A 5,515-nucleotide genomic window follows, 5' to 3' on the forward strand; every position below is an offset into this window, starting at 1 on the left:
TATAGCGCTTTTATAGTCCCTAAGGACCCCAAAGCGCTTCACACTACATTCAGTCATCCACCCATTCACACACACATTCACACACTGGTGATGGCAGCTACATTGTAGCCACGGCTGCCCTGGGGCGCACTGACAGAGGCGAGGCTGCCGGACACAGGCGCCACCGGGCCCTCTGACCACCACCAGTAGGCAAACATGGGGTTAGTATCTTGCCCAAGGATATTTGGCATGCAGCCAGGAGGCAGCCTGGGATCGAACCACCGACCTTCTGATTAGTGGCTGACCTGCTCTGCCACTTGAGCAGGTCAGCCAAATGTTAATAAACAGAAGTTTACAAACAGCACAATAAACACTGCTTTAAGCTGATCTGTAAACTCTGTCCTTTTCCAAAAGTCCGGGCTGGTAACCTGAACCCAGAGACAAGAGGACATGAAAAGATTCAGCTTATGGAGATCCAAATAAAACATCTGCAGATGCAGAGAGTGAACTGGAACATGTTTCTGAAGATGCAGAAAATAAAAGTGAAGAAAATTAATGAAAAACAGTCAAACTACAAAAGAAAGATCAATGAAAACCTGGAGGAAAGTAAACTTGTTCTGGTAAAATGATCATTAATAATATTCAGATGTTTTCTGAGTTTATCTGTGGAGCAAATAAAATATTTAACCTGAAGGAATTGAAATTGTGTCCTGATACGAGCTGAGCAGCAGAACACACTGTGTAACTCTAAAGTAGTAGGAAAGAGAAGCAGCAGAGTTTGATTACTGACAGAGACGTTAGTGATGGACTGCAGATGTTATTTCAAATCAAATCTCTTTGTTTGTATTGGGAGTGAAGGAAAGCTTTAATGAGACAAAACAAACTAGTTGTTATGTTTTATACAGTCTGTAATCTGACTACTGTAAAGAGTAACAAACTACAACAGGTAAAGTAATCTGTAACGTGAAATTCAATAAAAGAAAGGATTAAAAAACAGTATTGTGACAAAGTGAATCGAGCTGCTCCAGCTTCTTAGTGAGACAAAACTTAATTGATGCTGAGCAGGTTCAAGCCTGCAGGTCTGTTTCTGCACATCAAACCAAACATCTACCTTTTATCCTTCATCACTCCTCTTCTTTTTCTTCGCAGGAAATCTAATCTGCAGCTCCATCAGGCAGACCTCCCCTCTGCTCCTCCTCTTCCTCCTCTGCTTTCTCCTGAAAATTTCAGCCTCAGTCTCGATGAGCGTCTTTCACTGAGCACGTCGAGTGACTGAACGGGAGCTGAACAACAACCAATTGCACAGCTTCACATGCCACTTGGTGGTCAGGTGTTGTTACCGTGATGACGGTGAGCCGTGTGTTTAGGATGACGGGAAATTCTTCAGCTCTGACTCGTCAAAATCATGTAGTGAAGGAGATGAAAAGGGAAATCTACAGTAAACCTCCTCGAAACAGGATTGGAGCTGCGGTAAGTCTCTGTATCGAATTACTCACTAACTAGTCAAAGGCCACTAACTTATCATTAAACACTAACAGATCAATATCAGCCAATAACCATCCAGTAATCATAAAATAGTGACACTTGTTTTTTTTCTGACAGCAAAGTTTCTTCGTCATGTCGGTGTTTGCAGCGGCCATGCTAGCTCCTGCGGCGTGGATCCTCCGTCACCTACCAGAGTACCGCCAAAGGGTGCAGCGCAGTCCCAGGACCTGACCCTCATCTTCATCATTATTACCAGACCCTCATCTTCATCAAGCTGACTGTTCTGAAGCTGCTCTCATCTTCCTTGCCACTTTAAACCTATGATGAAGTTTTAAATATCAATAATAAACTTTGATCAGTCTCTGAAATCAATCGCATTTTTATACTGAAGTTTGCAGGTTTTGTTTATTACAGTGTGAGCAGTTTCTCCTCATGGAAGCACTGGTAATTATAATGAATGTGGCAGTTGGCTTCTTTCAGAAGAACGTATCTGATGTGCCCTGTCTTTTCTTCGAGGGCTGCTCCTTGTTGGATTGGACTGTTTGTCCCATTTGAGTGGCTTAATAAAAGAACAGCAACAGGAAGTGTGTTTGTGCAGGAATGTTTCTGTTTATTTTGCCAGATTTACAGAGTCAATTATTTTCAATGATAGAGAACATCAGTTCCCACGGAAATGACCGGATTAAAATTGAGACAGGAAGTGTTTCTTGTTTTCACACACGTTCAGATTCTGTGACTGAGCAGAGAAAAAAGGGATTAAACCAAAGAATAGTGAATCAGCCTTGACTGGTCAATGCTCTATCAGTTGTTACATAAGTTAAAATATTGGAGTCAGATCAAAATAAAACTGCTCCCCTGATGTTTATTTTACATCAGTGTTCCCACTATTATCTCTCTCACTTCTCTGAAGACGAAGAAGAAGAGGAGGCTCTGAGGCCACAAAGTTAAGCTCTATCACAAATGTTGTTTTTGTCTGTATAGAGCAAGGGTGGGAACTGCAGGCCTGGAGGGCCGGTGTCCTGCTGGGGCCTGTGCCCTTGATCCAACACAGCTGATTTAAATGGATAAATGAAAGTTCTCCAGCGGCCTGGTAATGAACTAATCATCTGATTCAGGTGTGAAACCTGCAGGACACCATCTGTGAGAATACAGTTACAAATCACACTTGTAGTTTCTCCCACATACTGCAGAACAACTGCTTGCTCTAGAACCCTGAATGTTGAAGTGGAGAAACCCAACCCTAGGCAGCCAATAGGTCAGTTTATTCACCCTGTTGGATAACTTATAACTTCCACAACCAGATGCCATTTTTTATGGACCCAGATGTTTTACTGCAATTCCAAAGACCATTTCTGTTTTACTCTGCACAACCTTTCTCATATTTACAGTCAGGCTGTTTTCATCAGCACAGCCTTTCCCTTTGTCTTTACAGCAGTCAGTGGATACTGGAAATGTAGCTGAGATATAATATACTGAGTGTGAACATTCTCAAAACTGTATTGTATATAGTTTTTTTTAATAAATAAAAAAAAATATATACAATACATAAATAAATCCAGTTTCCAGCCAGTCTGTCTGTCGTCACAACGCAGTCAACCGTTTGAAATCTGCTACAGAAACACAGACCAGTGACATGTTTTGTAAGTGATCTCATATGATGCCAATCAAATCCTTTATTCAGAGCACATGTGAAAAATAGAAAACTAAAGAGACAAGGGGCCTGTCTCAATATGCGTACTTGCGTTCTCATGTACTGGGAATACGTCATCAGTCAGAGACCAAGTACTGTTCCAATTCGAAGTACGCATCAAGGCGAGAACGTGAAAAATTCCTGGATGTGTTCTCGCTCCGCCCGTTTTATCGAGCATGCATCGGCGGTGACTTGTGTGGACTTGGTACAGCTAAATATCCCAGAATGCATTTCGCAAGACCTTTATGAAAATGGCCGAGGAGAAAACGCATAATTGTATGTTCAATACTACTATTATTGTAATATGCAGTGCATTTTCAATGCATTTTTATACAATAATATAGTTATTTAAACTTCGAATGCTTAGTAAATGTAACACTGCAGACCCTAATTAAAAATTTCCTATGCCCCTTTTTTGGAGGCGCCTTGCCCGCCAAATACACTGCAAAATCTCCAGTGTTAAATTGACACTAGAAAGTGTCTATATGTGTCCACTCTTTTGAGTGTTAAATTAACACTTTTGACAATACCCCTGGCTATTAAAATTAGGGAAGATTCAAGTATTGTGGGTGTGAACGGAGCAGGGAGAGGACATAAATTATTTCTGTATGCAGACGATATTTTAGAGATGTGTCAGGACCAGTGTTGGGACTAACGCGTTATTAAGTAACGCGTTACAGTAACTACGTTATTATTGTGGTAACGAGCACGGTAACTAGTTATTATGCCAAAATCAGGAACGCGTTAGTCGTTACTGGGATTTAGATAGGGTCGTTACTCGTTACTTCGTGTGGTGCCTATCGCGGAGCTTCCCCAGATTCAGTAACATTAGCAAATGGTAGATCTCAGACCTACCATTTATCAGCTCAAACATCCAACGACATGAATGCTTTAAAAGCATCAGCATCAACTCTTCTCTGACAGCATGGTGGGAGTTTCTAAAATTGACGGCGTCTTCATTAATCCCATGCAAACGTACACCTATCTGGAACAACCCTGACATATTACAAAACAATAATATGATAAACTTTTCAGATTGGAGTGGTAAAGGAATCAAATATTTAGAACATATACTAGAAGGAACAGAATTTATTTCATTTGACGGACTAGTTACACAATATGGGATCAACAAGAAAAGATTTTTAGAATATCAACAAATTAAATCCATAGTAAAAAAGAAATTTAAACCGGGTCAAGTTGAACTACAAACACCACCAAGTGTGGTTCAATTTCTTACTCTTAAACCCCCCAAATTACTATCCAAAATATACAGAATGCTTTCTAAAACAGATGAATCAATATCACTTCCTATTGCAAAATGGGAAGCGGATTTATCAGTTAACTTAGACCTAAACTTCTGGTCTCAGATTTGCTTAAAAACCTTTCATCTAATTAGAAATCCCAGTCTTCAATTAATTCAATACAAAATATTACATAGAGTGCACTATACAAGTCATCGGATGTTCAAGATGGGGTTTACGTCTACCAACAACTGCTCACACTGCCAAACCAATTCACCGGACAATTATATCCACGCTCTTTGGTTCTGTCCACCAGTTCAGAAGTTTTGGCGCGAGATATGTGAAGACTTATCGAAGTGTCTGAAATGTAACATTCCAACTTCCCCCTTAGTGTGTTTGTTGGGCAGCTTAGATAATGTCACTACAGAAAAGAATATAGCCCATATGGTTTTCACTGCCCTATGCATAGCCAAGAAAACAGTCCTCATGAACTGGAAAAATAAAAATAATCTTAATTCTAACCAATATAGAAATTATCTATTAGATTACATTAGTCTTGATACAGCCTCTGCCACCACATCAGATCAATTGCTCTGGGCTCCTTTGATCAGCTCCATCACCTAGTGGGGGTGGGGGGTCATAGTTTGGTTCCGCCTTCACTGTTGTGATTGGTGTGGGGGTAGGGACAGGCTTAGGGCGTCAGGGGGTTCCCCGGAGGCATCTTCCTTGGGGGGCTCAACCCGGGGTAGTGGTCATGTCCGGTTAGGGGCTCTGTTGGCTCTCAGGTGACTGTTTCCTCGCGGCTGCATGCAGTGGGGCTAGGGGAGGGTTAGGGGTAGGTTTGTGTAAATAAGCAGGCCGCCAGCAAGCTGGCAACCTGAAGTGCACGGGCCATCAATGGGGCTGGGTGGTGATGTCCCTGCCCTGTTTCAAAAAATTACCCATCTTGGGTGTATGCGCATTTTACATCATTGGGCCCTCGCGACGTTTCGGCATATCTGTGCCTTCTTCAGGCTGGCCCAATGTGTGTTCTCTTGTGTCTGTTTGACTTCTGTCTTGTCTGTGCCTCTCTTGGCTTTTATACTCTGTCTTGGCTCCTCCCACTCTTGGGTTTCCAACT

At 41.7% G+C, this 5,515-nt stretch overlaps 1 long non-coding RNA gene across 1 annotated transcript; it reads left to right on the forward strand.

The window, feature by feature from the left end:
* Positions 1-1,210: 1,210 nt before the first annotated feature.
* On the forward strand, positions 1,211-2,049 carry LOC146702438 (uncharacterized). Its single transcript, XR_014922406.1, has 2 exons — positions 1,211-1,449; positions 1,582-2,049. It is a non-coding gene; the product is annotated as an uncharacterized LOC146702438 (long non-coding RNA).
* The last annotated feature ends 3,466 nt before the right edge of the window (positions 2,050-5,515 follow it).

This window comes from Copadichromis virginalis, linkage group LG9 (assembly GCF_057382275.1).
Source record: "Copadichromis virginalis isolate Kocher_CV1m ecotype Utaka linkage group LG9, C_Virginalis_male_GT1.1, whole genome shotgun sequence".
Taxonomy (NCBI): domain Eukaryota; kingdom Metazoa; phylum Chordata; class Actinopteri; order Cichliformes; family Cichlidae; genus Copadichromis; species Copadichromis virginalis.